Source organism: Hyla sarda, chromosome 8 (genome assembly GCF_029499605.1).
Source record: "Hyla sarda isolate aHylSar1 chromosome 8, aHylSar1.hap1, whole genome shotgun sequence".
NCBI classification, from domain to species: Eukaryota; Metazoa; Chordata; class Amphibia; order Anura; family Hylidae; genus Hyla; species Hyla sarda.
In genome coordinates, this window is record NC_079196.1 from 115,694,521 (window position 1) to 115,708,864 (window position 14,344).

At 43.3% G+C, this 14,344-nt stretch overlaps 8 pseudogenes; all 8 read left to right on the forward strand.

Annotated features, from left to right (window-relative positions):
• The first annotated feature begins 1,263 nt into the window (after nucleotides 1–1,263).
• Nucleotides 1,264–1,527, forward strand: LOC130286811 (U2 spliceosomal RNA; annotated as a pseudogene).
• A 1,480-nt stretch (nucleotides 1,528–3,007) lies between these two features.
• Nucleotides 3,008–3,272, forward strand: LOC130289667 (U2 spliceosomal RNA; annotated as a pseudogene).
• A 1,485-nt stretch (nucleotides 3,273–4,757) lies between these two features.
• On the forward strand, nucleotides 4,758–5,021 carry LOC130286812 (U2 spliceosomal RNA; annotated as a pseudogene).
• A 1,485-nt stretch (nucleotides 5,022–6,506) lies between these two features.
• On the forward strand, nucleotides 6,507–6,770 carry LOC130286813 (U2 spliceosomal RNA; annotated as a pseudogene).
• Nucleotides 6,771–8,255: 1,485 nt separating this feature from the next.
• On the forward strand, nucleotides 8,256–8,519 carry LOC130286814 (U2 spliceosomal RNA; annotated as a pseudogene).
• A 1,483-nt stretch (nucleotides 8,520–10,002) lies between these two features.
• Nucleotides 10,003–10,266, forward strand: LOC130286815 (U2 spliceosomal RNA; annotated as a pseudogene).
• A 1,483-nt stretch (nucleotides 10,267–11,749) lies between these two features.
• Nucleotides 11,750–12,013, forward strand: LOC130286816 (U2 spliceosomal RNA; annotated as a pseudogene).
• Nucleotides 12,014–13,482: 1,469 nt separating this feature from the next.
• On the forward strand, nucleotides 13,483–13,746 carry LOC130286817 (U2 spliceosomal RNA; annotated as a pseudogene).
• The last annotated feature ends 598 nt before the right edge of the window (nucleotides 13,747–14,344 follow it).

Here is a 14,344-nt window from a genome sequence, read left to right on the forward strand (position 1 = left end):
TGACAGGTAGCTGTCTTGTGGGTGGTGCTGAATCCTGTTAAATGACATGAGGGTCTCATGCCTATACACAAGGGTGTGTCATTGCTGTTGCTTGACCATGCATTGGTTTCTGTGGTCAGTGAATGATAAAAACAAAATTTACCATCCATTGATGGATGGGAAATCCGCCATGAGGCATTTGTTTTTAGAAACTGCTGCTCACAACCAATGTTGCAATGGAGTGTCTCCATCTGCTGGTGGTATTGGAAAGGCATTAGTGCTATGACAGGGTCTGAAGAAGAAGAAGAAGAAGAAGAAGAAGAAGAAGAAGACGGAAAAAAATATATATAAAAAGAAAAAGAGAAAGAGAGAGAGAGACTGACTTAGTGAGCGAGTGAGTGAGAGAGTGAGAGTGAGTGAGAGTGAATGAGTGAGTGAGTGATTGAGTGAGTGAGTGAGTGAGTGAGAACAAATGAGTTAAAGCAAGTGAGTGAGAGAGATCGAATGAATGAAAGTCTGAATGACAGAAAGAAAAAAGGATGAAGAAAGAAGCATGAAGAAAAAAAAATGTATATGGAGTTGCTGACATGAGTGCAATCTACAAAGCCGTTGAGGCTGATCCTCATGGGAGGATTATTGCACCAGGACCCTTAGCACTTTTAAAATGCCATTCAATGCCACGGGCTAGATGTAAACTGCAGATGACCATGTTGTGGTAGTTACCATGGATACCCAAGTGATGTGTGAGCTAACACATAGGCCCAACAGATTCCAAGAAGGCCAGAATCACCAGCGGCACCACCATCGATTGTCAGGTCACCCGGATTCAGCAAATACCAGAGTCCAAAATGATGCAGGTTTATACTGTTAATTTTCAGTTTATCGTTACAGTTGGTGTTATTCCATGTCGGAAGGGATGCAGCTACAGCCAGTGGGGTAACTAGAGACAGGCAGGCAGCTATGTGCAACAAAGGTAGGCGTGTTGTTTTCATATGCAGATCTGAAATATTGTCTTATATGCAAGAGGAGGAGTGATGGGGGTTCAGGCAAAAGCCAGGCTATGGATTGCATTGCTAAATGCTCCATCAGAGTGCAATGGTCGCCTGTCCTTTTTTTAAGTGATGATGTGGGTTTAGCCTGTGCTGTATGTATGTATGGGTGGCTGACTGCCACCCACCCAGAAAGTGTATGGGAGGCTGGTTGGCTGCCAGCCTTCCTTCCATTCCTATGAGTAATGTGAGTGCTCATGAAGGGGACATGGTTGGGTCCACCCCTTTCCCGGTTATCCCCTCTAGGCCTTTTGGCTTAGATCAAGTGTAAAAAAAGAAAGGATCTTGCGACAGATCGCATCCTGAGGCACGTTTTTTTTTGTGTGAATACTTGCACTTGGGTGACTTGTGAGCACATACTGATACATACGTTCCCTATCTGGGGACCATAAATTAAATGGATTTTTGAGAAAGGGAGCTGATTTGGAAGCTTGCTTCTGTCGCCCTATGCATTGACCCGATGTGGCAGTATCTTCGGGTAGTGAACAGTGCACCACCCCATTCCAGTGTTAAACAAGAAAGATTCTCATTTAATCCTCCGTGGGTGAGAATTTGAGTTTGAGAATTGGAGACCAAAATGATGAGTTGCGCTGACTGGTTTATGAACGTCTATTCAGTTAGCGTTTTAATGACCATGTTTGCACACTGATTGGTGTAAAAAAATAAAATAAAACTAAATAATAATAATCTAGCACACCTGTGCAGGTTTGACATGACATGACAGGTAGCTGTCTTGTGGGTGGTGCTGAATCCTGTTAAATGACATGAGGGTCTCATGCCTATACACAAGGGTGTGTCATTGCTGTTGCTTGACCATGCATTGGTTTCTGTGGTCAGTGAATGATAAAAACAAAATTTACCATCCATTGATGGATGGGAAATCCGCCATGAGGCATTTGTTTTTAGAAACTGCTGCTCACAACCAATGTTGCAATGGAGTGTCTCCATCTGCTGGTGGTATTGGAAAGGCATTAGTGCTATGACAGGGTCTGAAGAAGAAGAAGAAGAAGAAGAAGAAGAAGACGGAAAAAAATATATATAAAAAGAAAAAGAGAGAGAGAGAGAGAGACTGACTTAGTGAGCGAGTGAGTGAGAGAGTGAGAGTGAGTGAGAGTGAATGAGTGAGTGAGTGATTGAGTGAGTGAGTGAGTGAGTGAGTGAGAACAAATGAGTTAAAGCAAGTGAGTGAGAGAGATCGAATGAATGAAAGTCTGAATGACAGAAAGAAAAAAGGATGAAGAAAGAAGCATGAAGAAAAAAAAATGTATATGGAGTTGCTGACATGAGTGCAATCTACAAAGCCGTTGAGGCTGATCCTCATGGGAGGATTATTGCACCAGGACCCTTAGCACTTTTAAAATGCCATTCAATGCCACGGGCTAGATGTAAACTGCAGATGACCATGTTGTGGTAGTTACCATGGATACCCAAGTGATGTGTGAGCTAACACATAGGCCCAACAGATTCCAAGAAGGCCAGAATCACCAGCGGCACCACCATCGATTGTCAGGTCACCCGGATTCAGCAAATACCAGAGTCCAAAATGATGCAGGTTTATACTGTTAATTTTCAGTTTATCGTTACAGTTGGTGTTATTCCATGTCGGAAGGGACGCAGCTACAGCCAGTGGGGTAACTAGAGACAGGCAGGCAGCTATGTGCAACAAAGGTAGGCGTGTTGTTTTCATATGCAGATCTGAAATATTGTCTTATATGCAAGAGGAGGAGTGATGGGGGTTCAGGCAAAAGCCAGGCTATGGATTGCATTGCTAAATGCTCCATCAGAGTGCAATGGTCGCCTGTCCTTTTTTTAAGTGATGATGTGGGTTTAGCCTGTGCTGTATGTATGTATGGGTGGCTGACTGCCACCCACCCAGAAAGTGTATGGGAGGCTGGTTGGCTGCCAGCCTTCCTTCCATTCCTATGAGTAATGTGAGTGCTCATGAAGGGGACATGGTTGGGTCCACCCCTTTCCCGGTTATCCCCTCTAGGCCTTTTTGGCTTAGATCAAGTGTAAAAAAAGAAAGGATCTTGCGACAGATCGCATCCTGAGGCACGTTTTTTTTTGTGTGAATACTTGCACTTGGGTGACTTGTGAGCACATACTGATACATACGTTCCCTATCTGGGGACCATAAATTAAATGGATTTTTGAGAAAGGGAGCTGATTTGGAAGCTTGCTTCTGTCGCCCTATGCATTGACCCGATGTGGCAGTATCTTCGGGTAGTGAACAGTGCACCACCCCATTCCAGTGTTAAACAAGAAAGATTCTCATTTAATCCTCCGTGGGTGAGAATTTGAGTTTGAGAATTGGAGACCAAAATGATGAGTTGCACTGACTGGTTTATGAACGTCTATTCATTTAGCGTTTTAATGACCATGTTTGCACACTGATTGGTGTAAAAAAATAAAATAAAACTAAATAATAATAATCTAGCACACCTGTGCAGGTTTGACATGACATGACAGGTAGCTGTCTTGTGGGTGGTGCTGAATCCTGTTAAATGACATGAGGGTCTCATGCCTATACACAAGGGTGTGTCATTGCTGTTGCTTGACCATGCATTGGTTTCTGTGGTCAGTGAATGATAAAAACAAAATTTACCATCCATTGATGGATGGGAAATCCGCCATGAGGCATTTGTTTTTAGAAACTGCTGCTCACAACCAATGTTGCAATGGAGTGTCTCCATCTGCTGGTGGTATTGGAAAGGCATTAGTGCTATGACAGGGTCTGAAGAAGAAGAAGAAGAAGAAGAAGAAGAAGAAGAAGAAGACGGAAAAAAATATATATAAAAAGAAAAAGAGAGAGAGAGAGAGAGACTGACTTAGTGAGCGAGTGAGTGAGAGAGTGAGAGTGAGTGAGAGTGAATGAGTGAGTGAGTGATTGAGTGAGTGAGTGAGTGAGTGAGAACAAATGAGTTAAAGCAAGTGAGTGAGAGAGATCGAATGAATGAAAGTCTGAATGACAGAAAGAAAAAAGGATGAAGAAAGAAGCATGAAGAAAAAAAAATGTATATGGAGTTGCTGACATGAGTGCAATCTACAAAGCCGTTGAGGCTGATCCTCATGGGAGGATTATTGCACCAGGACCCTTAGCACTTTTAAAATGCCATTCAATGCCACGGGCTAGATGTAAACTGCAGATGACCATGTTGTGGTAGTTACCATGGATACCCAAGTGATGTGTGAGCTAACACATAGGCCCAACAGATTCCAAGAAGGCCAGAATCACCAGCGGCACCACCATCGATTGTCAGGTCACCCGGATTCAGCAAATACCAGAGTCCAAAATGATGCAGGTTTATACTGTTAATTTTCAGTTTATCGTTACAGTTGGTGTTATTCCATGTCGGAAGGGACGCAGCTACAGCCAGTGGGGTAACTAGAGACAGGCAGGCAGCTATGTGCAACAAAGGTAGGCGTGTTGTTTTCATATGCAGATCTGAAATATTGTCTTATATGCAAGAGGAGGAGTGATGGGGGTTCAGGCAAAAGCCAGGCTATGGATTGCATTGCTAAATGCTCCATCAGAGTGCAATGGTCGCCTGTCCTTTTTTTAAGTGATGATGTGGGTTTAGCCTGTGCTGTATGTATGTATGGGTGGCTGACTGCCACCCACCCAGAAAGTGTATGGGAGGCTGGTTGGCTGCCAGCCTTCCTTCCATTCCTATGAGTAATGTGAGTGCTCATGAAGGGGACATGGTTGGGTCCACCCCTTTCCCGGTTATCCCCTCTAGGCCTTTTGGCTTAGATCAAGTGTAAAAAAAGAAAGGATCTTGCGACAGATCGCATCCTGAGGCACGTTTTTTTTTGTGTGAATACTTGCACTTGGGTGACTTGTGAGCACATACTGATACATACGTTCCCTATCTGGGGACCATAAATTAAATGGATTTTTGAGAAAGGGAGCTGATTTGGAAGCTTGCTTCTGTCGCCCTATGCATTGACCCGATGTGGCAGTATCTTCGGGTAGTGAACAGTGCACCACCCCATTCCAGTGTTAAACAAGAAAGATTCTCATTTAATCCTCCGTGGGTGAGAATTTGAGTTTGAGAATTGGAGACCAAAATGATGAGTTGCACTGACTGGTTTATGAACGTCTATTCATTTAGCGTTTTAATGACCATGTTTGCACACTGATTGGTGTAAAAAAATAAAATAAAACTAAATAATAATAATCTAGCACACCTGTGCAGGTTTGACATGACATGACAGGTAGCTGTCTTGTGGGTGGTGCTGAATCCTGTTAAATGACATGAGGGTCTCATGCCTATACACAAGGGTGTGTCATTGCTGTTGCTTGACCATGCATTGGTTTCTGTGGTCAGTGAATGATAAAAACAAAATTTACCATCCATTGATGGATGGGAAATCCGCCATGAGGCATTTGTTTTTAGAAACTGCTGCTCACAACCAATGTTGCAATGGAGTGTCTCCATCTGCTGGTGGTATTGGAAAGGCATTAGTGCTATGACAGGGTCTGAAGAAGAAGAAGAAGAAGAAGAAGAAGAAGAAGAAGAAGACGGAAAAAAATATATATAAAAAGAAAAAGAGAGAGAGAGAGAGAGACTGACTTAGTGAGCGAGTGAGTGAGAGAGTGAGAGTGAGTGAGAGTGAATGAGTGAGTGAGTGATTGAGTGAGTGAGTGAGTGAGTGAGAACAAATGAGTTAAAGCAAGTGAGTGAGAGAGATCGAATGAATGAAAGTCTGAATGAGAGAAAGAAAAAAGGATGAAGAAAGAAGCATGAAGAAAAAAAAATGTATATGGAGTTGCTGACATGAGTGCAATCTACAAAGCCGTTGAGGCTGATCCTCATGGGAGGATTATTGCACCAGGACCCTTAGCACTTTTAAAATGCCATTCAATGCCACGGGCTAGATGTAAACTGCAGATGACCATGTTGTGGTAGTTACCATGGATACCCAAGTGATGTGTGAGCTAACACATAGGCCCAACAGATTCCAAGAAGGCCAGAATCACCAGCGGCACCACCATCGATTGTCAGGTCACCCGGATTCAGCAAATACCAGAGTCCAAAATGATGCAGGTTTATACTGTTAATTTTCAGTTTATCGTTACAGTTGGTGTTATTCCATGTCGGAAGGGACGCAGCTACAGCCAGTGGGGTAACTAGAGACAGGCAGGCAGCTATGTGCAACAAAGGTAGGCGTGTTGTTTTCATATGCAGATCTGAAATATTGTCTTATATGCAAGAGGAGGAGTGATGGGGGTTCAGGCAAAAGCCAGGCTATGGATTGCATTGCTAAATGCTCCATCAGAGTGCAATGGTCGCCTGTCCTTTTTTTAAGTGATGATGTGGGTTTAGCCTGTGCTGTATGTATGTATGGGTGGCTGACTGCCACCCACCCAGAAAGTGTATGGGAGGCTGGTTGGCTGCCAGCCTTCCTTCCATTCCTATGAGTAATGTGAGTGCTCATGAAGGGGACATGGTTGGGTCCACCCCTTTCCCGGTTATCCCCTCTAGGCCTTTTGGCTTAGATCAAGTGTAAAAAAAGAAAGGATCTTGCGACAGATCGCATCCTGAGGCACGTTTTTTTTTGTGTGAATACTTGCACTTGGGTGACTTGTGAGCACATACTGATACATACGTTCCCTATCTGGGGACCATAAATTAAATGGATTTTTGAGAAAGGGAGCTGATTTGGAAGCTTGCTTCTGTCGCCCTATGCATTGACCCGATGTGGCAGTATCTTCGGGTAGTGAACAGTGCACCACCCCATTCCAGTGTTAAACAAGAAAGATTCTCATTTAATCCTCCATGGGTGAGAATTTGAGTTTGAGAATTGGAGACCAAAATGATGAGTTGCACTGACTGGTTTATGAACGTCTATTCATTTAGCGTTTTAATGACCATGTTTGCACACTGATTGGTGTAAAAAAATAAAATAAAACTAAATAATAATAATCTAGCACACCTGTGCAGGTTTGACATGACATGACAGGTAGCTGTCTTGTGGGTGGTGCTGAATCCTGTTAAATGACATGAGGGTCTCATGCCTATACACAAGGGTGTGTCATTGCTGTTGCTTGACCATGCATTGGTTTCTGTGGTCAGTGAATGATAAAAACAAAATTTACCATCCATTGATGGATGGGAAATCCGCCATGAGGCATTTGTTTTTAGAAACTGCTGCTCACAACCAATGTTGCAATGGAGTGTCTCCATCTGCTGGTGGTATTGGAAAGGCATTAGTGCTATGACAGGGTCTGAAGAAGAAGAAGAAGAAGAAGAAGAAGAAGAAGAAGAAGACGGAAAAAAATATATATAAAAAGAAAAAGAGAGAGAGAGAGAGAGACTGACTTAGTGAGCGAGTGAGTGAGAGAGTGAGAGTGAGTGAGAGTGAATGAGTGAGTGAGTGATTGAGTGAGTGAGTGAGTGAGTGAGAACAAATGAGTTAAAGCAAGTGAGTGAGAGAGATCGAATGAATGAAAGTCTGAATGAGAGAAAGAAAAAAGGATGAAGAAAGAAGCATGAAGAAAAAAAAATGTATATGGAGTTGCTGACATGAGTGCAATCTACAAAGCCGTTGAGGCTGATCCTCATGGGAGGATTATTGCACCAGGACCCTTAGCACTTTTAAAATGCCATTCAATGCCACGGGCTAGATGTAAACTGCAGATGACCATGTTGTGGTAGTTACCATGGATACCCAAGTGATGTGTGAGCTAACACATAGGCCCAACAGATTCCAAGAAGGCCAGAATCACCAGCGGCACCACCATCGATTGTCAGGTCACCCGGATTCAGCAAATACCAGAGTCCAAAATGATGCAGGTTTATACTGTTAATTTTCAGTTTATCGTTACAGTTGGTGTTATTCCATGTCGGAAGGGACGCAGCTACAGCCAGTGGGGTAACTAGAGACAGGCAGGCAGCTATGTGCAACAAAGGTAGGCGTGTTGTTTTCATATGCAGATCTGAAATATTGTCTTATATGCAAGAGGAGGAGTGATGGGGGTTCAGGCAAAAGCCAGGCTATGGATTGCATTGCTAAATGCTCCATCAGAGTGCAATGGTCGCCTGTCCTTTTTTTAAGTGATGATGTGGGTTTAGCCTGTGCTGTATGTATGTATGGGTGGCTGACTGCCACCCACCCAGAAAGTGTATGGGAGGCTGGTTGGCTGCCAGCCTTCCTTCCATTCCTATGAGTAATGTGAGTGCTCATGAAGGGGACATGGTTGGGTCCACCCCTTTCCCGGTTATCCCCTCTAGGCCTTTTGGCTTAGATCAAGTGTAAAAAAAGAAAGGATCTTGCGACAGATCGCATCCTGAGGCACGTTTTTTTTTGTGTGAATACTTGCACTTGGGTGACTTGTGAGCACATACTGATACATACGTTCCCTATCTGGGGACCATAAATTAAATGGATTTTTGAGAAAGGGAGCTGATTTGGAAGCTTGCTTCTGTCGCCCTATGCATTGACCCGATGTGGCAGTATCTTCGGGTAGTGAACAGTGCACCACCCCATTCCAGTGTTAAACAAGAAAGATTCTCATTTAATCCTCCGTGGGTGAGAATTTGAGTTTGAGAATTGGAGACCAAAATGATGAGTTGCACTGACTGGTTTATGAACGTCTATTCATTTAGCGTTTTAATGACCATGTTTGCACACTGATTGGTGTAAAAAAATAAAATAAAACTAAATAATAATAATCTAGCACACCTGTGCAGGTTTGACATGACATGACAGGTAGCTGTCTTGTGGGTGGTGCTGAATCCTGTTAAATGACATGAGGGTCTCATGCCTATACACAAGGGTGTGTCATTGCTGTTGCTTGACCATGCATTGGTTTCTGTGGTCAGTGAATGATAAAAACAAAATTTACCATCCATTGATGGATGGGAAATCCGCCATGAGGCATTTGTTTTTAGAAACTGCTGCTCACAACCAATGTTGCAATGGAGTGTCTCCATCTGCTGGTGGTATTGGAAAGGCATTAGTGCTATGACAGGGTCTGAAGAAGAAGAAGAAGAAGAAGAAGAAGAAGAAGACGGAAAAAAATATATATAAAAAGAAAAAGAGAGAGAGAGAGAGAGACTGACTTAGTGAGCGAGTGAGTGAGAGAGTGAGAGTGAGTGAGAGTGAATGAGTGAGTGAGTGATTGAGTGAGTGAGTGAGTGAGTGAGAACAAATGAGTTAAAGCAAGTGAGTGAGAGAGATCGAATGAATGAAAGTCTGAATGAGAGAAAGAAAAAAGGATGAAGAAAGAAGCATGAAGAAAAAAAAATGTATATGGAGTTGCTGACATGAGTGCAATCTACAAAGCCGTTGAGGCTGATCCTCATGGGAGGATTATTGCACCAGGACCCTTAGCACTTTTAAAATGCCATTCAATGCCACGGGCTAGATGTAAACTGCAGATGACCATGTTGTGGTAGTTACCATGGATACCCAAGTGATGTGTGAGCTAACACATAGGCCCAACAGATTCCAAGAAGGCCAGAATCACCAGCGGCACCACCATCGATTGTCAGGTCACCCGGATTCAGCAAATACCAGAGTCCAAAATGATGCAGGTTTATACTGTTAATTTTCAGTTTATCGTTACAGTTGGTGTTATTCCATGTCGGAAGGGACGCAGCTACAGCCAGTGGGGTAACTAGAGACAGGCAGGCAGCTATGTGCAACAAAGGTAGGCGTGTTGTTTTCATATGCAGATCTGAAATATTGTCTTATATGCAAGAGGAGGAGTGATGGGGGTTCAGGCAAAAGCCAGGCTATGGATTGCATTGCTAAATGCTCCATCAGAGTGCAATGGTCGCCTGTCCTTTTTTTAAGTGATGATGTGGGTTTAGCCTGTGCTGTATGTATGTATGTATGGGTGGCTGACTGCCACCCACCCAGAAAGTGTATGGGAGGCTGGTTGGCTGCCAGCCTTCCTTCCATTCCTATGAGTAATGTGAGTGCTCATGAAGGGGACATGGTTGGGTCCACCCCTTTCCCGGTTATCCCCTCTAGGCCTTTTGGCTTAGATCAAGTGTAAAAAAAGAAAGGATCTTGCGACAGATCGCATCCTGAGGCACGTTTTTTTTTGTGTGAATACTTGCACTTGGGTGACTTGTGAGCACATACTGATACATACGTTCCCTATCTGGGGACCATAAATTAAATGGATTTTTGAGAAAGGGAGCTGATTTGGAAGCTTGCTTCTGTCGCCCTATGCATTGACCCGATGTGGCAGTATCTTCGGGTAGTGAACAGTGCACCACCCCATTCCAGTGTTAAACAAGAAAGATTCTCATTTAATCCTCCGTGGGTGAGAATTTGAGTTTGAGAATTGGAGACCAAAATGATGAGTTGCACTGACTGGTTTATGAACGTCTATTCATTTAGCGTTTTAATGACCATGTTTGCACACTGATTGGTGTAAAAAAATAAAATAAAACTAAATAATAATAATCTAGCACACCTGTGCAGGTTTGACATGACATGACAGGTAGCTGTCTTGTGGGTGGTGCTGAATCCTGTTAAATGACATGAGGGTCTCATGCCTATACACAAGGGTGTGTCATTGCTGTTGCTTGACCATGCATTGGTTTCTGTGGTCAGTGAATGATAAAAACAAAATTTACCATCCATTGATGGATGGGAAATCCGCCATGAGGCATTTGTTTTTAGAAACTGCTGCTCACAACCAATGTTGCAATGGAGTGTCTCCATCTGCTGGTGGTATTGGAAAGGCATTAGTGCTATGACAGGGTCTGAAGAAGAAGAAGAAGAAGAAGAAGAAGAAGAAGACGGAAAAAAATATATATAAAAAGAAAAAGAGAGAGAGAGAGAGAGACTGACTTAGTGAGCGAGTGAGTGAGAGAGTGAGAGTGAGTGAGAGTGAATGAGTGAGTGAGTGATTGAGTGAGTGAGTGAGTGAGTGAGTGAGAACAAATGAGTTAAAGCAAGTGAGTGAGAGAGATCGAATGAATGAAAGTCTGAATGACAGAAAGAAAAAAGGATGAAGAAAGAAGCATGAAGAAAAAAAAATGTATATGGAGTTGCTGACATGAGTGCAATCTACAAAGCCGTTGAGGCTGATCCTCATGGGAGGATTATTGCACCAGGACCCTTAGCACTTTTAAAATGCCATTCAATGCCACGGGCTAGATGTAAACTGCAGATGACCATGTTGTGGTAGTTACCATGGATACCCAAGTGATGTGTGAGCTAACACATAGGCCCAACAGATTCCAAGAAGGCCAGAATCACCAGCGGCACCACCATCGATTGTCAGGTCACCCGGATTCAGCAAATACCAGAGTCCAAAATGATGCAGGTTTATACTGTTAATTTTCAGTTTATCGTTACAGTTGGTGTTATTCCATGTCGGAAGGGACGCAGCTACAGCCAGTGGGGTAACTAGAGACAGGCAGGCAGCTATGTGCAACAAAGGTAGGCGTGTTGTTTTCATATGCAGATCTGAAATATTGTCTTATATGCAAGAGGAGGAGTGATGGGGGTTCAGGCAAAAGCCAGGCTATGGATTGCATTGCTAAATGCTCCATCAGAGTGCAATGGTCGCCTGTCCTTTTTTTAAGTGATGATGTGGGTTTAGCCTGTGCTGTATGTATGTATGGGTGGCTGACTGCCACCCACCCAGAAAGTGTATGGGAGGCTGGTTGGCTGCCAGCCTTCCTTCCATTCCTATGAGTAATGTGAGTGCTCATGAAGGGGACATGGTTGGGTCCACCCCTTTCCCGGTTATCCCCTCTAGGCCTTTTGGCTTAGATCAAGTGTAAAAAAAGAAAGGATCTTGCGACAGATCGCATCCTGAGGCACGTTTTTTTTTGTGTGAATACTTGCACTTGGGTGACTTGTGAGCACATACTGATACATACGTTCCCTATCTGGGGACCATAAATTAAATGGATTTTTGAGAAAGGGAGCTGATTTGGAAGCTTGCTTCTGTCGCCCTATGCATTGACCCGATGTGGCAGTATCTTCGGGTAGTGAACAGTGCACCACCCCATTCCAGTGTTAAACAAGAAAGATTCTCATTTAATCCTCCGTGGGTGAGAATTTGAGTTTGAGAATTGGAGACCAAAATGATGAGTTGCACTGACTGGTTTATGAACGTCTATTCATTTAGCGTTTTAATGACCATGTTTGCACACTGATTGGTGTAAAAAAATAAAATAAAACTAAATAATAATAATCTAGCACACCTGTGCAGGTTTGACATGACATGACAGGTAGCTGTCTTGTGGGTGGTGCTGAATCCTGTTAAATGACATGAGGGTCTCATGCCTATACACAAGGGTGTGTCATTGCTGTTGCTTGACCATGCATTGGTTTCTGTGGTCAGTGAATGATAAAAACAAAATTTACCATCCATTGATGGATGGGAAATCCGCCATGAGGCATTTGTTTTTAGAAACTGCTGCTCACAACCAATGTTGCAATGGAGTGTCTCCATCTGCTGGTGGTATTGGAAAGGCATTAGTGCTATGACAGGGTCTGAAGAAGAAGAAGAAGAAGAAGAAGAAGATGGAAAAAAATATATATAAAAAGAAAAAGAGAGAGAGAGAGAGAGACTGACTTAGTGAGCGAGTGAGTGAGAGAGTGAGAGTGAGTGAGAGTGAATGAGTGAGTGAGTGATTGAGTGAGTGAGTGAGTGAGAACAAATGAGTTAAAGCAAGTGAGTGAGAGAGATCGAATGAATGAAAGTCTGAATGACAGAAAGAAAAAAGGATGAAGAAAGAAGCATGAAGAAAAAAAAATGTATATGGAGTTGCTGACATGAGTGCAATCTACAAAGCCGTTGAGGCTGATCCTCATGGGAGGATTATTGCACCAGGACCCTTAGCACTTTTAAAATGCCATTCAATGCCACGGGCTAGATGTAAACTGCAGATGGCCATGTTGTGGTAGTTACCATGGATACCCAAGTGATGTGTGAGCTAACACATAGGCCCAACAGATTCCAAGAAGGCCAGAATCACCAGCGGCACCACCATCGATTGTCAGGTCACCCGGATTCAGCAAATACCAGAGTCCAAAATGATGCAGGTTTATACTGTTAATTTTCAGTTTATCGTTACAGTTGGTGTTATTCCATGTCGGAAGGGACGCAGCTACAGCCAGTGGGGTAACTAGAGACAGGCAGGCAGCTATGTGCAACAAAGGTAGGCGTGTTGTTTTCATATGCAGATCTGAAATATTGTCTTATATGCAAGAGGAGGAGTGATGGGGGTTCAGGCAAAAGCCAGGCTATGGATTGCATTGCTAAATGCTCCATCAGAGTGCAATGGTCGCCTGTCCTTTTTTTAAGTGATGATGTGGGTTTAGCCTGTGCTGTATGTATGTATGGGTGGCTGACTGCCACCCACCCAGAAAGTGTATGGGAGGCTGGTTGGCTGCCAGCCTTCCTTCCATTCCTATGAGTAATGTGAGTGCTCATGAAGGGGACATGGTTGGGTCCACCCCTTTCCCGGTTATCCCCTCTAGGCCTTTTGGCTTAGATCAAGTGTAAAAAAAGAAAGGATCTTGCGACAGATCGCATCCTGAGGCACGTTTTTTTTTGTGTGAATACTTGCACTTGGGTGACTTGTGAGCACATACTGATACATACGTTCCCTATCTGGGGACCATAAATTAAATGGATTTTTGAGAAAGGGAGCTGATTTGGAAGCTTGCTTCTGTCGCCCTATGCATTGACCCGATGTGGCAGTATCTTCGGGTAGTGAACAGTGCACCACCCCATTCCAGTGTTAAACAAGAAAGATTCTCATTTAATCCTCCGTGGGTGAGAATTTGAGTTTGAGAATTGGAGACCAAAATGATGAGTTGCACTGACTGGTTTATGAACGTCTATTCATTTAGCGTTTTAATGACCATGTTTGCACACTGATTGGTGTAAAAAAATAAAATAAAACTAAATAATAATAATCTAGCACACCTGTGCAGGTTTGACATGACATGACAGGTAGCTGTCTTGTGGGTGGTGCTGAATCCTGTTAAATGACATGAGGGTCTCATGCCTATACACAAGGGTGTGTCATTGCTGTTGCTTGACCATGCATTGGTTTCTGTGGTCAGTGAATGATAAAAACAAAATTTACCATCCATTGATGGATGGGAAATCCGCCATGAGGCATTTGTTTTTAGAAACTGCTGCTCACAACCAATGTTGCAATGGAGTGTCTCCATCTGCTGGTGGTATTGGAAAGGCATTAGTGCTATGACAGGGTCTGAAGAAGAAGAAGAAGAAGAAGAAGACGGAAAAAAATATATATAAAAAGAAAAAGAGAGAGAGAGAGAGAGACTGACTTAGTGAGCGAGTGAGTGAGAGAGTGAGA